General features: G+C 42.2%; 1 protein-coding gene and 1 non-coding gene across 6 annotated transcripts in view; both read right to left on the bottom strand.

Moving 5' to 3' along the window:
- The window catches only part of MTUS1 (microtubule associated scaffold protein 1), a 186478-nt gene extending 172456 nt beyond the window's left edge, over nucleotides 1–14022 (bottom strand). For 3 of the 5 annotated variants that reach the window (XM_005225980.5, XM_010820259.4, XM_010820258.4), the window contains exon 1: nucleotides 13271–13536. The gene's annotated coding sequence lies outside the window, so the exon portion shown is untranslated. Of the gene's footprint in view, nucleotides 1–13270; nucleotides 13537–13722 lie in introns of those variants that run through there. The other 2 variants (XM_059882221.1, XM_015460846.3) reach the window with 2 other exon arrangements.
- Nucleotides 8587–8643, bottom strand: MIR2284AC (microRNA mir-2284ac). The gene has a single exon (NR_107852.1). It is a non-coding gene; the product is annotated as a microRNA mir-2284ac (primary transcript).
- Nucleotides 14023–16410: the final 2388 nt, after the last annotated feature.

Raw genomic sequence — 16410 nt, 5'->3', positions numbered from 1 at the left:
ATTAAGAAGAGGTGGTAAGAATACACAGAACTGTACAAAAAAGATCTTCATGACCCAGATAACCACGATGGTGTGATCACTCACCTAGAGCCAGACATCCTGGAGTATGAAGTCAAGTGGGCCTTAGAAAGCATCACTACGAACAAAGCAAGTGGAGGTGATGGAATTCCAGTGGAGCTATTTCAAATCCTGAAAGATGATGCTGTGAAAGTGCTGCACTCAATATGCCAGTAAATTTGGAAAACTCGGCAGTGGCCACAGGACTGGAAAAGTCATCTCACATGCTAGCAAAGTAATGCTTAAAATTCTCCAAGCCAGGCTTCAGCAATATGTGAATCATGAACTTCCAGATGTTCAAGCTAGTTTTAGAAAAGGCAGAGGAACCAGAGACCAAATTGCCAACATCTGATGAATCATCGAAAAAGTGAGAGAGTTCCAGAAAAACATCTATTTCTGCTTTATTGACTATGCCAAAGTCTTTGACTGTGTGGATCACAATAAACTGTGGAAAATTCTGAAAGAGATGGGAATACCAGACCACCTGACCTGCCTCCTGAGAAACCTGTGTGCAGGTCAGGAAGCAATAGTTAGAACTGGTTCCAAATAGGAAAAGGAGTACATCAAGGCTGTATACCGTCACCCTGCTTATTTAACTTATATGCAGAGTACATCATGAGCTAATGCTGAGCTGGAAGAAGCACAAGCTGGAATCAAGATTTCCGGGAGAAATATCAATAACCTCAGATATGCAGATGACACCACCTTTATGGCAGAAAGTGAAGAGGAACTAAAGAGCCTCTTGATGAAAGTGAAAGAGGAGAGTGAAAAAGTTGGCTTACAGCTCAACATTCAGAAAACTAAGATCATGGCATCTGGTCCCACACTTCATGGCAAACAGATGGAGAAACAGTGGAAACAGTGTCAGACTTTATATTTCTGGGCTCCAAAATCACTGCAGATGGTGACTGCAGCCATGAAATTAAAAGATGCTTACTCCTTGGAAGGAAAATCATGACCAACCTAGACAGCATATTCAAAAGCAGAGACATTACTTTGCCAACAAAGGTCCATCTAGACAAGGCTATGGTCTTTCCAGTGGTCATGTATGGATGTGAGAGTTGGACTATAAAGAAAGTTAAGCACTGAAGAATTGATGCTTTTGAACTGTGGTGTTGGAGAAGACTCTTGAGAGTCCCTTGGACTGCAAGGAGATCCAACCAGTCCATCCTAAAGGAGATCAGTCCTGGGTGTTCATTGGAAGGACTGATGTTGAAGCTGACACTCCAGTACTTTGGCCACCTGATGCGAAGAGCTGACTCACTGGAAAAGACCCTGATGCTGGGAAAGATTGAGGTCAGGAGGAGAAGGGGACGACAGAGGATGAGATGGTTGGATGGCATCACCAACTCAAAGGACATGAGTTTGAGTAAACTCCGGGAGTTGGTGATGGAGAGGGAGGCCTGGCGTGCTGCAGTTCATGGGGTCGCAAGGAGTCGGACATGACTGAGCAACTGACCTGAACAGAACTAAACATAAGGCACTCTTCTAAGTATTCCTGACAAGGGAAGTAAATGAAATTAAATTCTTGGTTTGTGGCTATTTCATCATAGTGGAGATAACTTTCAGAATCCCATCAAAAAGTGAGCCTTTTCATCCAAATCAGTAAAACAAGTCAAAACAATAAGTCAATTTCACAGGAGCAATGAGCCAGCGCAGAAAGGCCTGTCTCTACGAAAGTAACTAAAACCAAACCACCACTTACACACAGTGCCTATCGAGGGCCACTGGCAAGGGTTTGTACAACTGGGCTTGAGAAATGATTTGATGTAAAAACTCTGCACTCTTTTTGTTTTTAAATTATGTATATCTACTTAAAGAAATTACCACCAGAAAACAGCACAGGTTGTTTCAGGGAAATAAAGATAGACCAGGTGCACAGGGCAGAGTTCAAAACTAAAATAATTATCTTTTCCTCAAAGTATTAAATGAGGGACTTCCCTGATGGTCCAGTGGTTAAGACTCCACACTTTCAATGCAAGGGACGCAGGTTCAATTCCTAGCCAGGGAACTAAGATCCCACGTGCAATGCAGTGCAGCAAAAAAATTAACTAATTTTAAAAATGGTACTTCCCTGGCAGTCCAGTGGCTAGGAAGCCACACTCCCATCACAGGTTCAATCCCTAAGATCCCACATGCCAAGGAGTCAAAAAAATAAAAACTAAGTATCAAATGACCACAAATAGGGACTTGTTTAGAATCTTTCAGACACTTGCCATATCTCTTCAAAGTTCACTTGGCAAAAAGGAAATAATTTTCCATCTGAATCACGCCAAGACCAACTGAAAAATGCCATTATGTGTGCACAGTTACGCAAGTCGGCACTTTACAAGTCGCTATCTTCCAACCTACATTAAATATCAGCTTCCTGTAGCCTTTACTGGAGAATGATAATGGGTGGTGAGCTTTCCACTAGCAAATAAGAGTGTTTAAACAGAACGTCCCGTATGTACACATCTAACTCACGGGGGCGGCCCGGGATGAGCCAGCCTCTCTGAAGGAGCCTACTCTCCAAGTCCTAACACCAGGCATTCTTTAGAAGTCACTTTGGTAATAAGAACTGTTGACCTTTAGGGCTAGAAACCCTGGCTGATATCCAAGGTGAAACTGTGGTTTTATGGGACATTCTCTTCCCGGTTCTGACTGACAACAGGCCTTACCTACTAGTTAAATTTCTATCTGGGATTAACTCCATCTGGCCAAGAATTACTTGCCTCCAAATAGCTTAAAATACGGAAATAAGATTCAAAATCTCCATGGGTGGAAAAAACTTTTCAGAAAACAAATATTGGACATCCCTAGTGGTCCAGTGCTTAAGACTTTGCCTTTCACCGCAGGTAGAGGCTCCTGGCTGGGAAGCTAAGATCCCTCATGCTTTGAGAGTAAAATAAAAACAGAAGAAATACTATAATAAATTCAATAATGACTTAAAAAAAAACAAGTATTAGTCCCTATTCAATGTGCATGAACTTGCATTACTATCTGTAAAATGGGTATACTTTACAATGTATTGTTGAACAGTCAAATGATTCAGATGATCGTTCAAAGGAATCTAATTAGGTTCTTTTTGAAAAAAGCAGCCTGAAAACTATAAATTCTTATAGAAATGTGATCTAGTATGGTAATAATCTGCAACTGTAAATTCTCCATTTGTGCTATTAATCAGAATGGCTTACAAGACTTAACATTCTGTTTTATGTTCTGTGGCTAGAAAATGGAAGAACAAATCCTAATTCTAAGCTATGTCATCTAAAATTTTACATATCCAAACTACCATGTGCCTTTGATCCCATTTCAGCAGCAGTGTGAAGAAAATGCTAGCAACACTAGTGTATTACACCTTACAGCATTAGCAATAGTCAAGTAGCAGTATCATATGCGGAGTGGGCAATGCACCAGCAGGGAAGACCAGGTCCCAGTCCTGGTTCCGTAACTTACTCATCATAACACAAAACATTTATGCAAAGAGTTCTGCTTCTCGATTTCCTCAGGTATAAAACAGAGCTCCAATCACATGCCTTGCCACCTCATAGGGTGGATGTGATAACTGAATGAAAACATCTTTAATATCATACCTACAAGCTACTTTCCAAAAACATATGGCATTTTATTTCACTCTTCTGAAAGATGAAAATTTAGCATTGCCTCAGTAATTATACATGATTGCTAACATTTTAAAACCAAAACCCTTAACATGACTGTCGTTGGACTAAGTAACAGGTTAAAAAGATCAGAGGGTGGCAGTACTTTAAAATCTACAAGTGCTTTTTCTGGTTCAAAGTGATGACTCAATTCTGAGCACTTTTAGAACGTGCTGACAACAAACTGGCAACATTATGAACAGATTTTGCAAAGATCAAAGTATCTAATTTAAAAAAAAGGCATCTCAAAAAAAAAAAATATATATATATATTAGCAACTCGACTCAACACAAACTTCCAAGAAACCAAGGAGTGACAAAGATGGTGTTGAAGGATAAGTTGTCTCAGATGGTACCAGTACAAATGGATTTCTTTTAAGGAAGAGGGAAAGTTATCTCAGGCTCCTGTTTCTGGAATTTAATTCTCTACAGAGAGCCCCAGAGGATGCAAGCAACACCCCCAAAGCTGAGTGGAGAAAATGAATGAAACTCCCTAGTCATGAATTAGAAGAGGTTTAAAATAAGAAGCAAAGGAAGATTGTTAGCATTTCTTTATACCTTTCACGTATCAGGCCCTGTGGCGAGTATTATCCCCACCATTCTGAGAAGGCAGCCGGGGTGAAAAGGAGATTGAATAACTTACCCACAGCCTCACAGCTTAGGCACAAACCCTACTTGATCAAGTCTGCACCCTCTCTATTACATCCCTGTACCAAATGTTCTGGGTATCATTAACATTTTTTCCAGTTCTATAACAAAGTATGCCCCCAAGGTTTCATAAAGGACATCAGGGTGAACAAAATGTAGCTCAAGGTTGAAATGCCTCTATTTGTTTTATTTTCCCAATTTTAATAAAAACACAAGGAAGCAGAGAAAAGCAGTACCCTGGCCTGGAGGCTTCTACAAGTAGAAAATATTTTTCACCTGATTATATACTTATAAAGTTATAAACTTTAAATAGTCAGTGTAACAAGATATAACCAACATTTTCAAACACAGTAGTCACATCTTCAATATAAAATCACTTAAAGTGTTTCATAAAAAGAGAAACGCAGGATTTTTCCTATCTCCATTCCCTTTTCATTGACTAGACCCACTCTTCTCATACTGCAATCAAAACGAATTAGTGAATCCTTCTGCATAGTTGTCATATTTAGTATCTCCGTAAAGTAACATCAGAACATTAAGCATTAAAAAATTAAATAGTTGAGAGTATTAAATTCAATAAGCAGCAATTCTAGTGAATAATCAAAAAGTTCCACAGAAATGCAAAACTACTCTGCAACAAATCCTATTAAATGTAGTAAGAGAAACATTCCCAGACTGAAAATTCATCTAAATCCCTCTTCAAAATGTAAATATGTATTTCCCCAGACAAGAAACAGTCCAAGTCTCTATTCATGAGAAACTGTCAACTTGGGGCTGTCTGCCCAAATGGAGAATGGAATAAAAAGGATCACAGGAGGCATTAACTCTGTGCAAGTATTTGCACGTGGGTGTGCCAGATGTTCTGAGAACATAATAAGACAGAATTATAACTCAGAAGGAGCAGAAACCACACACCTTCCGCTCTATTTTACCCATCAACCCTGAATATTCATTGAAAGGACTGATGCTGAAACTCCAATACTTTGGTCACCTGATGTGAAGAGCCTACTCATTTGAAAAGACCCTAATGCCGGGAAAGATTGAAGGCGAAAGGAGAAGGGGGCAGCAGAAGATGAAATGATCAGATAGCATTACTGACTCAATGGCCATGAATCTGAGCAAACTCCAGGAGATAGTGGAGGACAGGGGATACAGGATAGTGAAGGGGACCTGGCGTGCTGAGGTCTATGGGGTTGCAAAGAGTCACAGACATAGCGACTGAACACCAACAACCTAACGGTAGTCTTCCAAAGGGACACGAAGCCACAGGTTGAGCTGGGCTGAGTGTATCACAGTGAATGGAGAGGACGGAGCACCAGGAGAAGACAAGGAGGAAAGTCAAGAAAAGCAGTGAGGAAATTAATATCTTGGGCTTAAAAGATCCTCTAGTAGCTATGACTAACTGAAGAAAGAATTTCAAACTCCCATGCCATCAGAGTTCAGAGCTCTGGATGATTTACTCCAAGCTACATCTGATACAGATAACTATTAAAAATACAATTTTACCCAGCATTATAAGGTTTAGCCCCTATCCTCAAGAAGTTCATCACAAGACGTAATATAAAGATACAGGAAAAGGTCACTAAAAAGTTTATCCAGAGGAAGTGAGTGAAACCACAGACTGTAGTGCTAAGCATCTCTTGGTAAGAAGGAGAAGAGTAAGAGTGAGTAGCGATCAGGAGTCATTAGGTAACTAAAAATGTCAAAGAAGCTTTATGTCTACCAAAATTTGGTCAAGGCAGTAAGCAGAATTTCCGAGACCCGAGAGAACATATCTGGGAACCTGAACACTTACTAACATTTCCAAAACAGCCCTTTTCACAATGGCAGAAGCTTTCTTGAACTGACCCCTATGAGAACTGCAGCCAGTTTTGTTTTTTCCATATCTACCCTGTACAATATTTGGCCCATAGAAAGTTCTCAATAGATGGTTTGAGGCAGAAGAAAATCAAACTTAAGATTCCAACAGTAAGGATTGTTCAGTTCAGTTCAGTTGCTCAGTCGTGTCCGACTCTTTGCGACCCCATGAATTGCAGCATGCCAGGCCTCCCTGTTCATCCATCACCAACTCCCGGAGTTCACTCAGACTCACGTCCATCGAGTCAGTGATGCCATCCAGCCATCTCATCCTCTGTCGTCCCCTTCTCCTCCTGCCCCCCAATCCCTCCCAGCATCAGAGTCTTTTCCAATGAGTCAACTCTTCGCATCAGGTGGCCAAAGTACTGGAGTTGCAGCTTCAGCATCATTCCTTCCAAAGAAATCTCAGGGCTGATCTCCTTGCAGTCCAAGGGACTCTCAAGAGTCTTCTCCAACACCACAGTTCAAAAGCATCAATTCTTTGGCGCTCCTGAGTTTTCCAAATTTGCTGGCATATTGAGTGAGGATTGTTACTCATATCTTTTTTCCACCACTTAACATCAAAATATAATCTTAACTATACACCATGTATAGATGGCCTGATTCTATATAGGGTCTAACTAGAGGATCCAATAAAACAGGTGCATTTTTTCTTGGTAAACAGAAAAATTTACCCTTTGTAACCCATTTCTCCCATTTTTTGAAACTTATTATTTATTTGGGTTTGCGCTGGGTCTCTGTTGTGGTGTGGGGGCTTCTAATTGCAGTGACTTCTCCTGTTCTACTGAGCTTGGGCTCAGTAGTTGTGGCACTCGGGCTTGGTTGCTCCACAGCACGTGGCATCCTCCTGGACCAGGGATGGAACCTGTATCTCCTGCACTGGCAGATGGATCCCATCCACTATACCACCAGGGAAGTCCCTCTCTCACTTTTTTTGTTTAATTTTAACCATGCCTAGCCACATGTGGGATCTCAGTTCTCTGACAAGGGATCAAACTCTCAACCCCTGCATTGGGAGTTCTGAATCCTAAACTGCCAGGGAAGTCCCTCTCCCACCTTTCTTGATTTCTTACCCCCAAGGAAGATGTCTGAAGTTCTCATCTGAATTATGGACAATTTAGTTAGGAGAAATGTACAAATATGGTCCAAATCAATAGTCTACCTAGGAATGAAATGACTACAGTGTAGCAGTTTACTGTACAAGAAAAAACAGACCTTTTATAGCACAAGGAGATTTAACTGGTACTTATTCTGGTAAATAACTCAATCAACTTGACAGAGGTTGGGAAAGGGAGGGTAAGTCCACGTGTGAACATTGCCTCTTAGACTGCCTGTATCTGTATCGGCTTCTATTTTCGTTCCATGAAGCTAGCCACGGGAACTGTTTTTAAAAGATGCAGTTTCAACTTGATATCATTAATTGTTGCCAACTATCAAGAAAATCTATGAGATAAACATAAAAGAGAATTTCTCATTTGTCACTGAACAATAAGAAACACTTTGTATGACCTGCTTATCAGAAATAAGAAGAAATATTGGTTTTTCCTTCAGAATTGTGATGTATGTAAATAATGTCTGAGTTAAATATTAGCCAGTTGCCAGTGCAGAAAAAGCATGGAAGACAAGCTAACAACCAACAGTCAACCATGAACATTGCCATAAACATGAGTTAAGCTACAGGTTAATTTACACAAGAATATATATTTTTTCACCTCTCCTCCTTCCTCTTTTGATAAATGACTCTCTCCTAGAGGGGTTCCTTTCTCAATGCCAAATGAGGACACAAAATGCCCCAAAATATGTTGATTCATTGCAGAAGATTCGGGTAATTATGAATGATTGGCCCTCAAACTCAACACTCATGTTTTCTTGGCATTTAATTTAAATATAAGTTGACAAGGCACAATTTAAAAGAATGATAAGGTAATCTAATACCTTTAAAAAAAATCCTCTCCCCGGGACTCTCCCTGGTACTCCAGGTGTTAGGAGTCCGCTTGCCAATGCAGGGGACATGGGTTCGATCCCTGGTCTGGGAAGATTCCCCATGCCTCAGAGCAACTGAGCCCTTGTGCCACAACTACTAAAGCCCGTACACCTAGTGCCTATACTCCGCAACTAGAGAAACCCCCGGCTCACTGCAACAAAGACCCATGCAGTCAAAAATAAATAATAGTTAAAAACAAAAAAACAGGACTCCTTAACTCAGGGCTGACCCATTCCCCTCTGTTTTGTTCCCAGTCCTCTCTTCCTTGCGCTGTGTGTACACAGCCGGGGGGGTGGGGGGGGCTGGCCAGGCCTGCCCTTCCACTCAGCAGTTCTTACTGAAACACAAAACCTGTACAGTTTCAGACGAAATGACACCATCTGGAAGCATTGGATCAGCTGAAAAGTTCACTCAGGTTTTTCTGTAAGGTAGTATGGAAAAAGCCAAGCGAACATTTTGGCTGACCCAATAATTTTTCACAACCGTCTGCCCTTTCCCGCTTGAGAAACTCAGGACTCACTTTTCATCTTCCTTCACTGCTCACAAAGAATTGAATCAACCCAGAAGACGTCAACGTCTCCTTAAAAGAAACTTCTAACTGCCTTTAAAACTACCTGTACATAGTTTAATAACTTCAAAGTGAAACAAACTTTTTTAGGTTAGACTACAGGTAGGATGTGTGATTTTTCTTTTACTCGTGTAAGTAATGTGTACACAAGAACATTTATTAATTTAGATCTGGGCCTATTGGCTATCTTTAAGTAAATACACGTTTGCTTCTCTTCGATGTGGGACTTAAACTGAAAGCTAAGGAAAACCTACTAGTTTTAATGAACAAAGTTACTTTGGAATCAAAGATTCATATGCAAATATGTACTTCTACAATGTTTGAATGCTATTTACTTAAGCAAAATACCACTAGGTTTAACCTTGTTTACACTGTAAGGTTGAGAAACAAACCCTTTTTTTCCCCTTGATTGTATAAAAGTTAGACATCAGGACAGTCACAAGTTGCAAAATTACTTATGGTACACAAAAATGAAGCTTCATTGTACATAGTCAAGAGTAGCCCCCAAATCTGTCATCCCCAAAATGGAAAAGTCTTTTTCATCTTGAGTCAAATGAACAAGAAAAAGTCATGCATTAAGATCATGAATACCCACATAAGTAGTAGTACCTGCTGATTTCAAAGAATATTGAAGCCATTTTAAAAAGGAAACTACCATGAGGGCAATCTTTCATAAAACTTGCTTAGAAACAAATTTTTAGAGGTTGCCAGTCAAACTGAGTTCCTGGTTATACTGGATATCCTAAGCCAACTCTGGAGAAGCCCAATCAAAGCAGGCTTTTCTGAACCACATTTCAGGTTGGCTAATGTCACACCAAACCATTCAATCCTTGTCTTCCTGCAAGGCAAGATCACTCATCCTCGGTCCCTCTTTATCTCCTATGGAGGCCACAAGCCACTGCTGCCCAAGTACCTGCCAGCTAAGGGGCAGTGGTAGCTTCCTTCTAGACTCACGTACCTCCAGGTCTGGGCCCATTTCCACACACACCGCATACCAACCTCACCCCTCACACTCATATATGGCCCTATGGTTTATTGTTAGGCTGGAAAAGATGGGAAATGAAAGGCAGAAACTCAGGCTTTTATGGACAGCAGTCTGAGTGAGGTCTTTTAACACCCTCAGGGTATATTAAAGCTTCTATAGTAAGGGAAGATAACTCAAGTTTCAGAAATCAGAAGGGTTTTATCCCCCCACCTTCGAATAAATAGTTTAATCTATGAGTGGTGTTAAAAATTAACTTGGAAAAATTTTCGAATTACATATACATCTTATCAGACATCAAGAAATGACTTAAATCAATAACTCAGTATGAAAAAACAAAATGGATATGGAAAGAAGAATTCTGGCAAAATACTACTACTATCAATGGGTTACTGAAGATAAGGTTGTGACCCTAGTTTACATAATCATAGAACAGATCTGAAAGGCTCATTCCCTGCAATTGAAAACTTTCCTGATTTCAAAGGATGCTGTTCTGAATGTTACATACCATATACAACTCTCCTTCATCAACAGTCCACTCTGTTCTGCAACAGTCTCTACTCCAAGACATGGAGATTCTAATACATTTGAAAATTCTGGAGAATTCTCTTAAGAGTCATCTTGTGCCAGTGTCATACATAATGCTTAGCCTATGATTCAGAAGCATTAAACGTTTTTGTTTTTGAGTAAGTCAACTGGTTTGCCTATATTAAAGTACAGAAAGAACTATAAGTCAGAACCACTATACATGTGTGCTGTTTGTCTTTATAAGACAAAGACAAAATGGGGGGAGAGATATTTGCACTACGAAAGGCAAAAGTTTACTGCTGCTACTGCTGCTAAGTCGCTTCAGTCGTGTCCGACTCTGTGTGACTCCATAGACGGCAGCCCACCAGGCTCCCCTGACCTTGGGATTCTCCAGGCAAGAACACTGGAGTGGTTTGCCATTTCCTTCTCCAATGCATGAAAGTGAAAAGTGAAAGTGAAGTAGCTCAGTCGTGTCCAACGCTCAGCGACCCCATGGACTTCAGTCTTCCAGGCTCCTCCATCCATGGGATTTTCCAGGCAAGAGTACTGGAGTGGGGTGCCATAAAAGGCTCTTATGTATTCACAGAAAAATACTAATATCTCCAGGAAAGAAAATTGTCACTACATTCAATTAAAAGGGAATAAAAATGGAAGACAACTAGATTTTTTTTATATTCAACATCATTTAGAATCAAAGAAATTAAATTTAAATACTGAGATAGCACTGTTCACCTATAAGACTGGAAAGAATTATTTTTCCTTTGCAGGATAAGTTTCCACATTAACAAAAACATAGTAACACAGATACTCTCATATAGTGGTAACTGGTGGGAACAAACTTTGGTAAAACTTTTTTTTTTTGGAAAGCAATGATCACTCTGTATTGATAGATCTTTGGGCTATCAACTATCTTCCAGAGGACTCTATTCTAAGGAAACACAGGAGACACAAACAAAGTTTTACAAAAGTTATTTGTTGCACCAGGCTTCCCAGGTGGCACAGTGGTAAAGAATCTGCCTGCCAGTGCAGGAGATCCATCCCTGGGTCAGAAAGATCCCCTGGAGGAGGAAACGGCAACCCACTCCAGAATTCTTGCCTAGAAAATTCCATGGACAGAGGAGACTGGCTGGCTATCCATGGGGTGGCAAAGAGTCTGACATGACTGAGTGACTGAGCATATATGCATTTGTTGCATCAGTATATATTTAATAATAGTAACTGGAAATAAATGAAAAGTTCAACTATAAGGAAATGGTTACATAAATCGTTACATCTATACAATGTAATATTATATAGCCAGTAATAATATATAGAACTGTAACGACATAGAAATCTTGTCACATGTTAAGCAGAGAAAAAAAATGCAACAGTTACTAACTACAGTTACACAGTTTTGTGTAAACTATAAAACTGTAATAAATCTGTTACATGTTAATAAGTATAAAGAAAATACTGTAATTATTTTTGGATGCTGGAATTATTTAATCCTTACCCTTTTTCTGAATCTACCGTTTTTATACTGCAAGCATGCATTACTTGGAAATCATAGCAAACCAGGCCAACAGAACAGGGCTATTAAGTGACACACTTTTTAAATGTTCAAGGCTAATAACTGCAGCTTCACTTCCAAGAAATACTGAAAGAACTCCAGCACTGTATAATCCTCTGAATTATTGATACATAATTAAAAGATGCAGCTCTTCTACAGCATTATTTGTCCATATATATAATGCTAATCTTAAAAACAGGTAGAAAAGTTGGTGCATGTTAAATATTATATAAACAAAATTCCATTTCTAAGTATTTTTTAAGAGTACATCTATCTAATCATTTCTTTGCATAACTTATGGGAAAAAAGGGAAAAAAATAAAACATTTTATACATTGTAAAGCACTGTTCAAACAGGGCATCATTGTATCAATTTAAATTGCCTATCATTTCCTGCCCTAATTATCCCTGAAGAAGAAGTTTGTCTACAGAATAGCAATTTCAACTATGTAATTCCTTTCAGGGTTAACCACACACTCTTATCTGGGCTATCTACACTCCTTAAGAAGGTCAAAGGTTCCCAGGAAGGAGAGACTTTTTTTAAAAAATTCTCCTGCCTTTTAGATTCCCCTCCCATCTTCCCTCCAGGCCTAACACTCCAAGCTCACCCTTCAGCCCAAGGGCTCGAGGTTATGTGACAATGATTGAATTCCTATCACCTGGCTAAACACAAATACTTTCATCTCCCCTGTTTTGCCTAAGACTTGATTCAAACAAAGGGGAAAAAAAAACCAAAACCAAAAACAAAAAGAACACCAGATTTCCTAGTACACCGAGTCCTTAAAACAAATAGTAGTTAGTAGAATGTGAAATTTTATGCAGGCTAAGTGAAGAATTAATCTCTTCATTCCTAGTCCAAAATAAATGAGTCCAAGCCAAAAATCAATAAATAACTTAGTATAAAAGAGCAAGTCTGAAAAAGAAGAGGGGAAAGGTTTCTTGAAGGTAGGTAAACACCTCAGTCCACCAATGACTCGAGTTAATCAGGTGACCTTAGTTGAGAGTTGGATTTTTCTAAATAGCTAGGGAAGCACATGCGAACCTCAGGAAGTAATGAGACCCAGGCGAAGGGCCTTGAGAACTGCCCCAACCCCAAGAATGCCCTATTTCCAGCCCGGATCGACCAAGCTGAGAATGGGCCCCAGTGAACCGCCCAGCGGGACGGCTGAGACCAGCGGCCCAGTAGGGTCCAGTGTCCTGTGGGCGGCTTCCGGCGGAGGACTTGTCAGTCTGCGAAACTGACTCCCCTGGGAGCTCCTTCGGTCACTTTCAAGGTGACAGCTAGGAGATCGGCACCCGTCCCTCCCTCGGTGCCGCGCTGCCCCCACGTGAGACCAGCCGTCCGCAGCCTCTGCAGCTCTCCCCCAACTCCTGCAACCCGAGTTCCCAGGACGCCCCCCGCCGCCTGGCCCAGATCCCCTCCGCACCCCCGCGCATCGGCACCAACTCCGCACTCACCCGCAGCGCCGCCGAGCCGACCCCGCGCTGCACAGCCCAGACGCCGAGCCCGGGCGCCCCTCGGACCCCCGGCAGAGGCGCCCCAGGCCCACCAGCGGAGCCCGCGGTGCACTCAGGGCCGGGCTTGCACCTGGGCACGCCGGGGCTCGTCCCCCACCCCGGCCCCCGGCCGCATGCCGGCCGCCGCTGCAGCTGCCAGGCGGGAACCCCGAGTCCGGGGCGCCCCCAGCCTCCCCGCCTCCTCCAGGGCCGCCGGGGGTGGAGCCAGGGCGGGGAGTTGGGGAAACTTGTAAATAGGCGAGCGCGGTCGCCTGTGCCCCGCTCGCCCGCCCGCCGCCCCCTCCCGGCGGCCCCAGCCTGCGCCTCGCTGCGGGAGACAAAGGCCGGGCGGCCGCCGAGGGGGCTGCGCCCCCCACCTCCCCAAGAAACCTGAAAGACGCGCGAAGCAGAACCTCAAGACGTCGGCCCCGCAGGCTCCAGGCGCTCGGCTCCGCGGAGGGGCTGGCTTCCGGCTCTCGCTCCCGAGCTGAGTACCTACCCACCCCGCGCCCGCGGCGCCCGCTCCGGCCGAGATGCACCTGTTGCCACGTGCGACGCAGGACCCGCGGCTGCTGCCCGCGCACCTGGCGGAACCGCGGGTCCGGGACCACAGCGGTCCACGGCGGGCGACCCGAGCTCGGCCGCGCCCCCAAACCTGGCCGGCTGCCGAGCGGATCTTACCTCCTACTCCCCTCCTGTCACCTGAGTTTTCCGTGCGAGCTCGCGGGCTTCCCGCTAGCCCGGGGGCAGGGCCGCGGGGGCGGGACGGGCTGCGGGTGGGAGAGGCAAGCAGGCAGAATTGTCTGAGCGTAGGTGTGCGAGCAAGCAGCAGTGATTTTGTCTTCAGAGCGTCCCGACTCCAGATCGGTATTATCTTTGTGCTTCTAAGCGGTTAACTAGCTAACACCTAGTACAGGTTAAACCCAAAAGAGTTCCTAAGGACCCGCGGGGGGGCGGGGGTGGGGGAAGACGAGGCCCAACCCACTTTTCTCAAAACACAAATTAAGTCCCTTTTACTAAACTGAACAAATGTCATCCATAGCTGTTAGACCCGTAAAATATTTTCCTTATCGGCCTATTTTAAATACAAAGCTTTTCCAAAGAGGCTAGTCCACCTACAAGAGATGTATTAATAACGTTATTGAATTATTAAATGTCAGACAACTTGACTCCAAATTTCTTTGAAATGTTATCTGGTTTGGATTTCCCAAAAGCTTTTCAAGAGAAGTGAGTTTTTTGTTTGTTTGTTTGTTTTTTCTTGAAAATTAAGCTGATAATACTGTAATTGACAACGTTTTCTATACTGTCAATATCAGATCAACTAATAGATAATATTGCCATTTACTGTTGTAAAGCCTTTTCATTGTACAGTATTCCATTAGTTCTTCAACAAGATCAAGTAATAAATAGGTCAGATTATTACCTCCATTTTTCAAGTGAGGAAATGGAAGCTGAGAAAGGTCAAGCGATTTGCTCAAGGTCACACAGCTAGTGAGGGAGGGGCTAGCACAAACTAAGCTGACCTAACTCCTAATCTTTTTATTCCATTACCTGGAGGACAGTTCTTTGAGATTATTTTAGAGATACAGTGTTAAACACCATTGAATAGTTCTTCCTTATTGCAAAAGCACCAAAAAACAACACAAATTACAACAAAGCACTAACATTTGTTTCTGCAGGTCATGAGGCAAGTATGCTAATTAGCAACATGCCTCCTGCCTAAGCAGACTACTCCTAGTGTTAAACATATTATTTAATCTTTATAACCCTCATGTGACCCAGATGACTTGGTCCAACCTCCTACAGTTCTATTGTGTGGCTTAGTTATATCTATAAATATAGAACCTGTTTTACTTCATTTTTCTGTGGTATAGATTGAAGGGAAAAAACAAAACAAAAACTCCTAAGTATTTAGAAGCAACTTTTATGGCCGCTGAGGAATCTGAAACTTAGCTTCTAATTGCATTCACATAAAAACAGAAGTTACCTTCTAGGGACATCATCTGGGTCTCTGTCAAGGCAAACATGCTTCAAATGGGGCCTGCTGCCTTTTCTTTCCTTCTTGGTTCTGGGCATGTTGCCACGGTCTTGATCTCTGAACTCTAATACAGACTCCAGGAACAATACAAAGGGTGATAATACCACATGACTTTGTGGTCCTTTGTCCTAAAAAAAGATTAGCATTTTCTTTCTCCATTAGGAAGATGCAAATTAAAACTACACTGAAAAGTCACTTTTCACTTATCAGATTGATATTGACAAAGATTAGAAAGTTTGATAACCTCTGTGTGTTGGTGGAAGTGTGGAGAAACACAGTTGCAGTGCAGATTATGAATGTAAATTAGAATGATTTCCATCAAGGGCCATTCACAACAATGGCACCCCACTCCAGTACTCCTGCCTGGAAAATCCCATGGACGGAGGAGCCTGGTTGGCTGCAGTCCATGGGGTCGCTAAGAGTCGGACACGACTGAGCGACTTCACTTTCACTTTTCACTTTCATGCATTGGAGAAGGAAATGGCAACCCATTCCAGTGTTCTTGCCTGGAGAATCCCAGGGATGGGGGAGCCTGGTGGGCTGCCGTCTATGGGGTTGCACAGAGTCGGACATGACTGAAGTGACTTAGCAACAAAATTATAAAGACACATAAACTTTGAGCCTGTAAGTCTACTTGTAAGAATTCATCTTACAACACACGTGAGAAATGGCAGGTGTATATAAGCTTGTCCATTTCAGCATTTTTTATAACAAAAGATTTTTAAAGTACATTCATTAATACAAGACTGGTAAATTACTGATACAGCCATAAAATGACATCTGGGGGCTTCCCTGGTGGTTCAAATGGTAAAAAGAATCTGCCTGCAATGCGAGAGACCCAAGTTTGATCCCTGGGTCGGGAAGATCCCCTGGAGAAAGAAATGGCAACCCACTCCAGTATTCTTGCCTGGAGAATTTCATGGACAGAGGAGCTTGGTGGTCTGCAGTCCATGGGATAGCAAACAGTCGGACACAACTGAGTGGCTAACACACTATGAAAGCTTAAAAAAAAAAGAATGAGAGCTCTTTAAATTTCTATGAAATGATCTCTAAGATCCATTAT

This window comes from Bos taurus, chromosome 27 (assembly GCF_002263795.3).
Source record: "Bos taurus isolate L1 Dominette 01449 registration number 42190680 breed Hereford chromosome 27, ARS-UCD2.0, whole genome shotgun sequence".
Taxonomy (NCBI): Eukaryota; Metazoa; Chordata; class Mammalia; order Artiodactyla; family Bovidae; genus Bos; species Bos taurus.
Note: the sequence above shows the minus strand (reverse complement) of the source record. Positions and strands in the feature narration are given on the sequence as shown.